Here is a 15,251-nt window from a genome sequence, read left to right on the forward strand (position 1 = left end):
CGTGTTGTGTTTTATATTTTATATTGGGTTATACTCCTTACACCTTAGCTACAATATATTTTCATTTTTGAAAATTAAAAAAATCAAAATTGGTATTAATGTTATAAATAAAAAATTATAATCCTTTTGAAATATTTTTTAAATTATCTTCTATGATAACAAATACTGAAAAATAAAAAATAAATAAAATTATAATAAAAAAAATTGACGGTTATAATTGTAATGTTGACAAATAAAATTGTATACCTCAGGATAATCCTTTTATTTTTATCAGCAAACTAAATATGTATTAATTAATATCAAGTTAAGGATTGTTAGGGGCTCTCTTTGAGGCCATCCGGTGTGTTATGTTGATAGTAAAATGGTTTATTTGAAATATTAAGGTTAAATTATTCTTTTGGTCTATATATTTGTTAAGTAGTGTTAAATTGATTGTCCAATATTTTTTTTGTCTCAATTTGGTTCTTAAAATGATTCAATTTGGTTTTTGTCGTTAGTTTGACCAAACGGTGTTAAAATCAATGTTACATGTCAGTTTATGATTATTTTTTTTTGAATTTTTTTTATTGTTTTTTGAATTTTTTTGAATTCTTTCTTTTGCACATGTCACCTCACAGTTGTGTATGTGTCAAAATGATTCAATTTGATCCCTATATCTGTTTTTAGTTTTAATTTAGTTCTATTTTTTGTAAAAATGAAGCAATATTGTTTCTCCTTAAATTGGTACTCAAATTCACTTTTTTGTATAAATCTTATGGTGATATTCTAATAAAATTAACATTTTTATTAAATATTTTTAAAAATCTGGAAGGTATTCATGGATTAAGTAATACATTTCGGAATGGACTTTTTGGAACACATTAATAAACTCATTATGGAATACCCATTTTGGAAGGAATTACCAAATCTAGGAACACCTTTTGAAATGAGCTTTCTGGAAGAGATTTATTATTATGTTCTGGAAGGTGTTCCCAGATATGGTTTTTTTGGAATGAACATGTCGAAATCAGTTTATTAATTTGTATTGCGTGTTGTATAATTTTGATATGATTTGTTACATAATAATTACAAATAAGGCAAAGACTAAAGGTGGTGCAAGCCAACCTGAAGGCAGTAGAGATCGTGCAAGACAAAGATCTACTGATTTTATTCGTATAAGAAATTATGATGAAGTTGCAGGTTTTATTTCTTTGGATGTAGATCCTATAGTTGCCACTATAGGGGTTTATATGGAGCAAGAGTAGTAAGAAGGATTTCCTAAAGGACCATTTGACACTTCTTTGTTAGTGAATTATGTTGATCATGTGGAGCTGCAACTATAGGGGTTTATGTGGAGCAAGAGTAGCAAGAAGGATTTCCTAAAGGACCATTTGACAATTCTTTATTGGTGAATTATGTTAATCATGTGGCATGCAGATTCTAGAAAGGCGAGGTTAGTATACAAAATTTAGCTTTATGTTATTTTGATGATGTTTATTTTTAATTTATATAGTATAAAACATAAATGTATTCTCTAGGACCATAGAGAATTGAATTTGTTGTCTCATGGACGTAAGTTAAGTAAACTAGGGTTTTTTATGCTAATATTGATGACTATGTTATCAATTTTTGGTTGTTGCCTTTGTGCAACATTAGTTATGAGACAATTGATGAGGGATTGTTATTGTCCTTTGTGGAAAGGTGACATAGGGACACAAAACCTTTCATTTTCCAATTGGTGAGATGACCATGACACTGGATGATATATCTATATTGCTTCATATTCCTATTGTGGGAAAATTTTGTTTGTTTTTGCCTTTTAAGTTTGTTGCTTTTATGCCAATTTTGGTTGGGTTATTAGGAGTAGAATGGTCAAATGTGACCTAAAAAATGAGACATTGTCATGGGGCGCATGTCAAAATTAGTTGGCTAAGAGAAGTGTATCAAGACCTATGCCTCGAACATGTTAGGAATTTCGAACACGAGCGCTCTTGTTGCATCTTGTCGGGTGCATTATATTTGCAAACAAGAGTGCAACTTCTATTAGTGTGTCATACCTATAACTGTTCAAGGATCTGAGGTCTTGTGGTAGATATTCATGGGGAGTAGCCACATTGACCCACATGTATGAGCAATTAGGTGATGCATGATTTGCCCACACAAAGCAATTAACTGGTTGTGCAACCTTTTACAGGAATATGGTATAAAACTTGAATACAAATTTAATTTTTGTTATCTAAATACACGACCTTATAATGTTTTCTTGAAATTATTATAGGTTGGATATATGAGCACTTCCCTAGGATGGGAATGAGGGAGGTTCCAAATATATGATGAGGTTATGCCTTGTGCAACATGGTATATCACTGGATGGCATATATGCACACTTAGAGAGGCTAGGCTACAACTAGCCAGTCTAATGGGGTCATATGGAACCCTTATGAAGCGTACACATCAATCATTCATTTAAGTGAATCTCCTTGCTTTGTGGATTCATTTGGTTGTGTGAGATTATGCATTGTCATCTACTGGAATAGGGGTTGTGACAATATGGATATCAATAGACCATTTTGAGGTCTCCTAGTGTGATCGACAATTCTGACTTGCGCGTGATTGATGAACATTGGTTACCCTTCCCAAACCAACTCCTGACAGAGTTGAAAATAGCTAACTCAACATCCACTTGTGCTAAGGGATAGTTGGAGTGGTTTTGTAGGGTATCCAATCGTACATACTTCTTGGTAATAAGGAAGACCGACCCAGTGTCCTACCTCACCATCATTGTAACAACCATGATAAGGGATGTCGTGCTAGAAGACCATATCCACATCCTGCTTATATGGTAAATCAATTAGTTTAGATATGTTCATTGTTTTATTATCAACATGTTTAAATATGGCCATTGATTATTTTGTATTATGAATGCAGAGCATATCTAGACACATCGCCAGTATTTTACAAAGGATGATAGGTTGTCGTCATGTGACTGAAGGCACTGTAGCGTAGGAGAGGACTCAGTCAACATTACAGTTAGCCCGTGGTGTGACTGGGAGGAATTTGTACTAGATGTGGTTGTAATGTACTTGGAAAACGATCCAGACATAATAATTATATATGACTTCATATGTACATTTTATTTTTATTGTGGATGTTGTTTTAACTATGTTTATATTTTGACAAACTTCGTATTGTACGAAAATCGTGTTAAAATGTTATTATATCAAAGATTTTATTTGATTAAAGTGTCTCAACTATTAATGGAAGCGAAGTGAAATGTATTATATATGAATAAATGTTTGCCAATACAATACAAAAGTTGAATCAATAATCACGCATACCAAATATCTCATTAGTGGTAAATGGTCAAGTATAATCTCCTACAACCATTTCATCTGCACTCATTGTTAGTGAAAAACCAACACGGCAAGTGCACCGGTCACACATAGCAAGTAATAAGTATTTTATCATTCTCTCCCAAGGGACTTGTGCAACGCATGACAACTCTCGCAATTCACGACTCAATTAGATACAAAGTTCATACAAACACAATGGAAACTCTTTTTGTATTTTATGAAACAGTTGGTGTGCAACAAGAACTTAACATAGTGTATTTACAATTTATCAAGATTAGACTTCAACCATTTCATTCTCATGCATTCTAAATTATCCCAATTCCATATTCATGTTAAAATCAATTCACAAGAATACTCAAATCCTATTCCTGGAGCCTTTGAGCCTATGATTACTCATCAAGTTTCAATTCCTTGAATCCTCAACAAGTGAAATCATGCATTAGTTTCAAGAATCTAAAATTACTAATGAACCAAGTTTTATTCCTAGATACAAGCATCCATTAGGTATTTAATTTCAAATCTAGATTCTAAAGATGTTTCCCAACACCTCAAGAATCACAAATCAAGCATGGGTGATTAAACCACAACAAGCATTAAGCATGGAAATCAAATACTAACATGAATTGGAAAAGCATATAAATTAACAACACAATTTTACACAAGAATTCAATATTTTACATCTAATCTCAATAAATAGAAATTTCTCTCCATGGTGGAGAACTTAGGGTTTTACAAAATTGAAGAATAGGGAAGAAATTGGAACCATAAAGTAGAAACAATCCCTCTCCCAAGGTTCTTGAATACTGCTCATTGTTCAATTGCGCCTCCCATTTGCATCTCCACCTTCAATTTCATAGCCCATCATCCTCTCCAACCCAAAAGGGGTAAAACCTCCATGGATGAGGAAGGAGACTCAAAAAGGAGAAGGGAGAGTTTCCCAACACCCCTAATAGCCTCCAAGAGTCTCTCCCAAGCACCCAAGGTGTTTCTATTCGTAAAAAATGAGGAATCCCTTAATACTCTCGTAAAAACATGATTAAATAACCATATTCACGTATTGGGGTCGACATTCTCGCCCAGCGGCTTCACACTCGCCCAGCGAGGCCTAAAATCAACGTTCTCAGACATGCAACTCGCTGGGCGAGCCATATTTTCGCCCAGCGACTCAAATATTGCAGTTCTGGTCTGTCATTTTCGCCCAGCGAGTGACCTTGGCGCCCAATGGTCATTTTTTTGGCCTTCCAAGGTTGGTCCAAGACAATATATACATATAGGTGAGTCCTTTCTCGATGTTTGCAGTGTTGGACTTGATCTCGGTGCCCCTCGACATGGGTATTTGTGTAAAAGTCAATCTTTCATGTTTAATCATGTTTCCTTGAGTTTCAACTTGTTTTCCTCCACCATAATTGCTTCCTATTGTTTTATTTCACACACTCATAATAGAGATTAGAAGTAAAAAAACATAAAACAACTAAAATACGAAACAATGCAAAAACAACATAAATTAGAGGATTAAACAAGATAAAAGTTAGGTAGGAGTTGATTTTATTCACAAAACTTAACATCAATAAAAGGTAAAAAACAATGTTATCACTCATAAACATTTCAGACTCTTCCATGCACAAGCTATGATAAACTTCATCTAATACTCTAGTCAAATAATAAGATTCCATCTCCAAGATAAAATATCCAACACCTTACAAAAGAACAAACAAATTTTCCATCAATATGTTATAAACTTGTTGCACTCTGTATAACTCCTTGCATTTTGCATAACTCTATGCACTATTAAAAACCATGTTTTCTAAAATACAGTTTCGATTCGGTGGCACATTCTAAATTGGATATTTCGGAGTACAAACATGCATTCTGGATTGCCCAATCTAAAATATATTTTTGGATCTAGAGGTGTATTTCACATTGTTCATTATGAAATACATGTTTTTGTTTCAGAGTAAGCAATGCAGAATACACATTTGAATATGATAATATTTTCAAAATTGAAAATTTCAGAATACAAACATATATTCTAGAATGAATAATCTAAAATATACTTTTGGATTTGAAAATGTATACTAAATTGGACATTTTAAAATAAAAACATGTACCCTAGAATGAGCAATCTAATATACACTTTCGAATCTAAAAGTTTATTACATATTGCTCGTTCATAAATACATGTTTGTGATCCAAATTGTCCAATTAGATATAAATGTGTATTCTAGATTGCTCATTCTACTAACAAACCAGAATGTTTATTCCAGAACATCATTCCATATTTGGTGACACATTACGAATTACTAAATCTGAAACCTACGAAAAGAAACCCAAACCACCACACGACCCCACCAGATACATCGTATACAACAATATTAACGAAAAAGAAAGCCATATGCCTCTATTCAATTGGTGGATATGTTGAGGAGGATGGGACAAAACTTAAAAATTTGGTTAAATTATGTCATTGGTCCCCATTTTCATAGCAAAATATCGATTTGGTCCCTCTATTTTTTTTATCTCAATTTGATCCCTATTTTGAACAATTTGATGCAATCAAGTTCTTTTCATTAGTGGTACAGTAACAACTATAATAGGAGTGCCACGTGTCAGTTTCTGGATTTTTTGAAATTAATTTTTTGAAATTATTTATTTATTTTTTTTAAATTCTTAAAAAAATTAAAAAATTAGCCACGTATCAAGCCGATGTCATGCCACGTGGCAGTAAAAGTGTGATGTGACAGTGGTAGTGCCACGTGTCACTATTATGCTAGGTGTTACTTCCTGATTCTCAATTTGGTCATTGTATTTTTCTTTTTGTCTCAATTTAGTTCCAATTTTTGTAAAAATTGGCCAATTTTGTCCATTTCCAAATTAAAATCAAATTCAATTTTTATATAAATGTACACAAATATTTTTGTCAAAATTAATATTTTTAGTAAATATTTTTAACAAGATTAAGTTTATTTAAATTTATATTTCACAAGAAATTTATTTAAAATTATTTTAAAGTTGTTAATAGAAAATAATGCTAATAGCAAAAAAAATCATAAATTATATTCATATTTTATTTCATCATACTTTAATATTGTTTTTCATTTAAATATATATTTCAAATAATTGTATATTTTTAAAATGTGTAAAGTCAATAATTTCTATACAAATGTTTCAGTTGGTATAAAAATAACAATTATATAATTTTTAAAAATAAGTTTAACTAATTTATGTAACAATAAAAAACAAATAAATTTGAAATTTGAAAACAATTTTAAGTAAATTTGAATGTGAAGCACAAATTTAAATAAACTTAGTTTTGTTAAAAATATATAATAAAAATATCAATTTGAATAAAAATATCAAATTTAATAAAAATATTTGTATGACATTTATACAAAACTTAATTTTTGTTTCAATTTGGTGAATGACGGAATTGCATAATTTTTACAAAAATTAGGACTAAATTGAGACCAAAATAAAAATATAGGGACTAAATTGAGAATAGGAAAATGACATTGTGCATAATAGTGACACGTGACACTATCACTACCACATTACACCGCGTGACACGACTGACATGTGGCAAATTTGTAATTTTTTTAAAAAAATAATATTTTTTTAAAAAAATTTAAAAAAATAAAAAATAATAATAAAAATCTAGGAATTGACGTGTGACATCCTTTAACATTGTTACTTCACCACTAATAGAAAATGTTTGATTACATCAAATTTTTTCAATATAAGAACCAAATTAAAATAAAAAAAAAATAGAAGCATCAAATCGATATTTTACTTTAAAAAAAAAAATTTCAATGGTACAATTGTGAACCTTTGGGAGTGAACCACCATGAAGGAAGCCTGAGAAGTGAAAAACGAAAGGGAAGAAAGGGTTTGCGGCAGAGGTTGAACGAAGAACAGGTGAATGTTAACTTTTCATATTTTATTATAAATTTATAAGGATAAAATGGGGATATGTGAATTCAGGGGTGCAGGAAGAAAAATTTGAGGTGCATGAAAAAGGGGCTTTTTTGTTTTATTTGTGTACGTGATCCCATTTAGTCCATACTTTCTTTCTACCTTCACACTAAGAAAGTTACTCTGAATTTTCTTTATATAGCTTTTTCCACTCTTGCTAGCATTTTGAAAAATGACAAATAAAGATAATGAAGTAATAACATATTTAAGCAAGCATGTTATATGTAAATGGTAGGTGTTTCCCTTTTTATCTGCTTAATCTTTTTCTTTTCATTTTCTCAACTACCCCTTTTCACAAATGATGCTTTCTAGGATTAATCCTATGATAGATGCATGATATTATAGTTTAACATTTTTTAATATTTTTTCCTACTTATTCCTCCAAATTTGCTTTTAATGAAATTCACCTTAATTATTTGTATATATTAAAATTGCTTTCTTTCATATTCTCTCATCTCTCTCGTAAGCTTCCACCACAAAAACATGTCTAAACTTTGAAAAATCCCAACTCAACAAGTAGTTTCCGAAAACGGCTTTGACTTGATTATTGTGATTTAACTTTATTGGTAAGTTATATGTAAGGTCTCAACGAAACTTGTGGCATATTCTTATGATAGATTAAGCAACTCCCATGGTTCATGCATCTTGTAAAGGTATGCATGATACAAAGAAATCCCCACGTCGTAACAATCATCAATAGTAAACTCAATTTTAAATTTTTAAAAATAACTCAAACTCCTTCTAGGCTAAACCTAGAGTTTGAAAAAAAAATGTTCCAAGTTAGAAACTTATTTTTTTAAATACATTTTCTAAAAGTAAGTTATACACAATCACAAACTCTAAGAATATGTATATATTTATTTTAAATTCGTTCAAAGAGTTGTTTATTACTTACCACCAAACCTAATAGTGATGTGATGAAGAGGTCTCAAATTAATAACAAGCCGAGTTGAATCTAAAATTTTAACAATTTATTTAGAGTATCTTCAGTTATAGAATATAAAATTTTATACTATTTTACCTTTTTCACATCACTATTATTATTTTTTTAATGTAAGTTTTGCTTTGATACAAATTTGATATATATAGCACGCAATTGACTTACTATTTGGGATTTTGCTTTCAACGAAAAGCAATACATTGTTTCGTAACGAACCTAACCCACTTGAATCTGCTCCTAACCTTATAAACAGTGAATATTCTAGTTGTTTCCAAGTGCAGATTAGGAATCGCAAGAATTGACAAAAAGGTGTGCTTGTGAATTAATACACGAGAAACATGCATCTATCTATGTACATGTAGTGTAACACCCCCTACCCCCAAAATATCTTATTTTCATTTCTCACTCAAATTCGTTATTGGTAGCTTTCTTAAACTTCCAAATCTAGCAAAAAGGAAACATAGATATACATTGAAAATGTCAAACAAGCTCATATTCCTAATAAGTAATAAACATGAGAGGAAAAAGGAAAATAAACTAAGATACAGTCATAATATAATCCTTTTAACTCAAAAATATTCATTTTTCTAGGTTAAACTGTATTTTGGATTAAAAAATTGAAATATGTGAAACAATATAAAAAACTTAAAAGTTAACTTATAAACATTGTTTGATGCGTTAAATAAAATATAATATAATTAAATTAAGTAAGTATATTTATTTATTTTTAAAGTTTGAAGATCAGACTATACCAAAGTTTGAAATAATGACAAATTTCAATCATTGCATAAAAGTTTTGGAACTAAAACTAAAAAATCATGTCAACACTTTCTATGTCAACCAATTTCGCTATAAATAAAAGATTAGTCCATAACTATGAACTTTGAAACTCCATGACTTGAAGTTATGCCAATTTTAAATGTAAGCATGTACTGATTGATACTGTTAGAGATTTTTAGTTGACTAGTCATATAATTAAATCATAATATATCAGTGAATAATATATAAGTAAGTGTAGATCTTACATTATATCTAAGTGAATTAAATAAAGTTTAGGGAGATTGATGAAAAAATTGTTTCCCCGTGCCAAACTAATTGAACAAGGAATATCCGTTATACATTCTTTTCTTCCTTGAACAAATTGAGAAATCAAGCCATATACTATTTATCAAGTTTTGAAAATAAAAATAGTGGTAGGTCCATAATTAAGTGTTAAGTTGCATAATAAGCCGAGAAAAATGAAAGGGATAATATAAATGAATGTGGATAACTTGTTGTGAAGGCAAAAACATGGATGCATTTGAAGGTGCGAAGATCATGTGTCTATACCTAAAAATTATAGAATAGGGCTATATCTGCATGCTGGTCAACAAAAATCACATGGCTCCACAAACTGTAGCAAGGAATCATGAAACAAAAGTTGGTATGAGAAGTACCATTTTGTACGCTAACAAAAACTGTACACACAGGAAATTTGGTTGTGTTGTGGATCATATACTTTGCAGAAGACAGACTTCATTTTCAGACACAACATGTGAGCCCTCTCCATTGTTTCAATCAAATACTTAACTTCGTATGTTCTCGAATGTTGCAGATCATGACTGCTGCATTATATATATATCTTCAGATTCATTATTTTATTTAACTACTGCTATAATTGTTTGTGACGTGACAATCAAACAAGAACCTCTAAATATTAGATAACATTTGTGATGCAGATTACTTATATTAGACAGAATCCATGTTGTCTGTCTGTCACATTTAACTTGTCTGTCACGTTAATCAACTGTCCCTACGAAAACCATAACATAAAATTAATTTTCAAATACTAGATCGGTTAAATTTTAAAATAATCACAGTTAATTTAATATTCTTGACATATGTAAAAGATTATTTTAAGAACGTAAAACTGCTTTAATTTATTTTAATAAATAAATATTTATATTAATTTTAGATTACTGATAGTTTAACTGACACTAATAGAATATGTTTAATGATAGATGGCTAACAGATTCAGTTCAGTAGATTTTATTACGATACTAATTCATGCTAACCAGTAGACTATGCAGTAATCATTTTAGAATTTAATTATAATAGTTTTAGATATCAATAATTTCAACTTTCTTTCTGAGGATAAGACTTATTGTATTAAGTGCTTTAGTACTGCATTTATTCCAGGTTCGCATAAAACCAGTCATCATAGTTAGAAGATTAACTTTCAATTTGAAACAAAGGCTAACCCGAAATACATCCCTTTGTCTGTCATTACTGCTCTTCGGTTTGTCACTGACTACTTAGTGGGAGATTTTGATACGTAGGAGATTTTTATTTTCAAATATTGTGTTTAAAGAAAGCCATATAGTATATCTTCTTTCCTTTTTTTAATTCATTACAAAAGGTATTTCAAGTTATTTTTCTTAAATTTAACCACATACATGCATTGTTTTCTAACTGTGAAATCAATATTTATGCAGGACTTTTCCAACTATGTTCGCAAATACAAATTCAAAAATGTGATTCTTCGTTAACGTAACAATGGAGTGAAATGCAAAGTTGTAATAAGAAATTCACCTTCAATGTCAACCAAGATTAGTAAATGATAGAGGCAGTCCTATACTAACATTTTTTTGTTATTAACCATCTATATATTTAAAACACATAAGATGCATTTTTATTCTTGTAATTGAATGACAATGCTAAATATATTTATCATGTGACAACATATACATTGTACAAACTTGATTTTGAGTTATTTTAATTCAGGGAATATTATCTATTCTCCTACCATGCTTTTCAAATTTCATACTTTTATTTTTATCTATATTAAGCATATGACTAACATTTTTTATCTATAAATTAATACTTTTTTACTACACAAGTTATGTATTAGTACTTAATAGCAAACTGTTCAATGCAATAAATTTATTCAATTTTAATTGTTTGACTACGTAATTTTCAATGAAATAAGCATTAAAACCTTTAAAATTGACATTTAAGAAAGAAAGAAAAAATCCATTGATTGCCGAGTTGAATTGAGAAGTTGATTCAAAACTTTGGTGGCAGAAAAATCCAGAATCGTAACTTACAAAATTTGGATAAGACAGTACGTTTTGAAAAAAACAAGTTATTGACCAAGTTAGAATGAATACTATAACAGTTACCCAGAGCCCAATTTTTTTATAACCAACTATAATTTAATCAAATAGAGTTTTCCAAAATACAGAGTTAATAATTCCTAAATCAAATAAATTAAGTAATATTTAATTTACCCATTTTTTAAAAAACTGGTTGGTAGTAAGTCATTTGTTTTTAATTTTATTGAGATTCAGTAAATATATGACTTCTACAACCTGCAACAAAATTTGCAATCCACAAATAACACGTGTATCGAGAAAAATTGAGCGTTTTAAATTCTGAATTATTCGCTCCATAAAACTCCCCAGGTTCTTCACAATTTAATATAAAGTGTATATTATTAATATAGATAAGATGGTTCGGATAAACAAAAAATTTGAACCTGACGTGAATCGAACACGCAACCTTCTGATCTGGAGTCAGACGCGCTACCATTGCGCCACAGATCCAATTCCATTTATAGTAAAACATGTTTAAAAGTGTACAATCAAATCTTAATATTAATTCTTAAAAAATAATGACCAGTGCGATAAAAACTCGGTTTTTTTTTTCTTATATTATATAGGATGTATTTCTTTCTCTAATAATTAAATAAGAATAACATGTGTTCAGTATATTTAGTAGTTTTATATTATTTAAGACTCAAGATCAAAATAAATTTAAATATTATTTTCTTTTTCAATTCTCTAAAATGTTTTTTAAAACAAAATTACAACGAAGTTTTAGGTTTCAAAGAAAACAATATCTTAGATGTGTTGATTGTCCTAATGATGTCACTCAACAAATTTAAGATCGGAACATTGACACCGTCTATAGGAAATAAAAATGATTTCCTTTAGTCCTCTATTAGGGGATGAACCCTCATTTCTCTTAGACCTCGATTGGGGGACTTATGTTCTGATACTCCCAATAATCTCATATCACTTAGGAGTGGAAACTAAGGGAAGTTTAAATACATCTTCCTCCTTTAATCTATGAAGTATCTTTTAAAGACAAAATCATAACGGCGCTCCAAACTTTAAAGCATACAATACCTTAGATGCAATGATTGACCCTAATGATGTTATCTCATCGAATTTGGGAATAAAACATTGACATTGTCAGTGAAAAACAAATTCCCTAAGCCTTACATTAGGGATGAACCTTCGTTCACCTTAGACCTCAACTAGAAGGCTTATGTTTTGGTACACCTAATAGTCTCACATGGCTTAGGATTTGAGGTTAAGAAAAGTTTAAATACCCCTCCCTCCTTCAACCCTCTTAGAAGCCTAGCGTATAAATACTATAAATACATACTATAACATGAAGTATGATATGTTCTAATGCCATAATTACTTTATTCAATTTCTTCTCTTACTCATGTCACCATGAACATTTATGATGGAAATTTGCAATGCCAATGAATGTTATCTTCACACTCCATATCTTTTCCACATTAATATTTTACTATAATATAACATTTTATTAAAAAAGTGTGGATAATTGAGTCATCACTCATTCTCCATTCATACACAAATCCCAAACATAATATGAAAGTTATACCTTCTAATGCACCAAACTTTTACTGATGTGAAAATTAAAAAATATGAATTATCACGTCTTCATGGGTATATGATAAATACGATTTCAATGGTCATTTACATACTTTAATGCATTATTTTAGATTTGAATAGAAGTATACTCAAATATTGATCTCATGTGTGCGTATGAGTATGAAGCTCACGTCAACAATTATTCAATTGACGTGCAACTAAGGTTCAAACTTTTTGGTTGATTTATCACATTACAATATATTAATATTTTAATTATAATCGTTATTATATTATTATATCATGAAATAAAGTCTCATTTTATGTAGTCAATTTATATTATATATGTTGGGGGCAAAAATGAACAATAATTAATGTATCTCAGTGGAGTTCGTTTTAGATTACCTTAATGGTTTGTCCTTCTTTATTTGATTTTTTTGTGTTTTATTTTCTTATTAGAAATTGGATTTTTTTGACAAAGAAGCAACAATCCGGTTTTTGAGAGACTAATACACCACTCAGAGATTAAACTTTGATGAGGCTGATAATGATGATAGTTTACAAATCAATTACGACGACCACAAAAATTCTTGATGCATGACAACATTGATAAATTGATAAACAACCAACTTTATACACAAGGTATTAGAAAAAACTTGAGTAGAAAAGGAAGAAATATGATAAATATTCATATGATAAATATTATCTGAGAAAGTGTTGGTGTCATGGCTAAGAATATGAAACCTTTTTTGAGGATTTTTATTGGAAAATTTGTAAAAGGGGTTTGAGGAAAATATCGACTAGGAAATACAAGATTTTTAAGTTTGTCCTTTGTGACTCATCTTTCTTTCGTAAGAGTCTACTTGGTAAAACTTCAATAGTATTTCCCTCTAGAAAACTTATATGCACCGCATAGCTGACAATTTAGGTGGTCACAATATCAATTTACACCACATTCATTAAAAGCCTAAAGCTTCCTCAAAATCATCTTCATAGGAAAAGGAAATTTTCCTCTACTAGAGTTTGGCAAGATAACACTTGATCTAAACTTCATACATGAAATACGAGAAGAGGTTCGAATACAACACGATGTAGCAAAACAAAGAGTTGCACCACAGTATAACATGCGGTAAAGGAATGAGCTTAAACTCGGAGAAGCGAGAAGAGATAAGCTTGAAGATAGTCCCATATTCCATAACACCACTTTATGAGAGGCTTTGCAACTCTCGACATCAATCAAAGACAACGAGCAATGCCTTTGAGTGGAGATAACAACATTACACATGGAGGACTCAAAAGAGATATATCTAGATCCTCGATCAGAAAATAAAAGTACTTAACCCTAGTACCAAAAGCTTGCACTCAAAATTTAAATCAGGAAACATGATAATGTTGACCACATAAACAAACTGTTTTTTAGATGAGAAATAAGAAAAATTTGAAAACATGACAATGATCAAAATAATGATCGACAATTGTACACTTTAAGTCCAAAATTGACGATTCCTAATAATAATTGCTTAATGTTGGGTGTTTCATCAAAAAATAATGAAAGATGCTCTAGTACGATACAAGTTAACTATGTATTGACCAAACTTCGTGAAAGAAAATACCTAAAAAACATGATATACAATAAAATTAAATTTATATGAAAAATACGAGATGAGACTTCAAACATAAGAAATATCTAAATACCTCGAAAAGTAAGACAAATTTTATAAAAGAAATATAGAATAAGGTTAATAACATATGAAATAACTCGTAAACAAAAGGGAATCTTGTTCAATAAATATGAGACAAGGCTTATGACATAAGAAATACCTCTAAAAGTGGTTAGAGCTCAACAACAACATAAACACCCGAATATGAGCCTAATCCATAAATTCTAACATGAGCATCGAATATTTGCAAGTGACTTATGATATAAACTATATCATCACTTTTGGACTGTTTTTATTTTACAAATCACAATTAAAATTTTAAAACTGAAACTTACTCATATACGCACATGTTCGTATATGACACTAATTGGACTAATGGAGTAGTATACAGTGAGAACTGCCACAATGTTGAATTATAGTATATATTCGGTATATACGCTACAATAATTAACTCCGGAAAATGAGTACGAAATGATGGCGTGATTTAGGGGTTTTAACTGTGCACCATGCTTGCAACCTAGGAATACGAATGCCACGTCACGTTATTGTCATTTCCTTATTTTGTCCAAAGAAAATTATCATTAATTAATTTATGTCTAATACTTTTCTTTCTATTTTCATGCAACCATACATACTATCCTTGAGTTTTATTTTTGTTACATATCCTTCAATTAAACTATGCAGA

General features: G+C 30.0%; 1 non-coding gene across 1 annotated transcript; it reads right to left on the reverse strand.

Annotated features, from left to right (window-relative positions):
* Positions 1–11,753: 11,753 nt before the first annotated feature.
* TRNAW-CCA lies at positions 11,754–11,825 on the reverse strand. Its single transcript has one exon. It is a non-coding gene; the product is annotated as a tRNA-Trp (tRNA).
* Positions 11,826–15,251: the final 3,426 nt, after the last annotated feature.

Source organism: Vigna unguiculata, chromosome 3 (assembly GCF_004118075.2).
Source record: "Vigna unguiculata cultivar IT97K-499-35 chromosome 3, ASM411807v1, whole genome shotgun sequence".
NCBI lineage: Eukaryota > Viridiplantae > Streptophyta > Magnoliopsida > Fabales > Fabaceae > Vigna > Vigna unguiculata.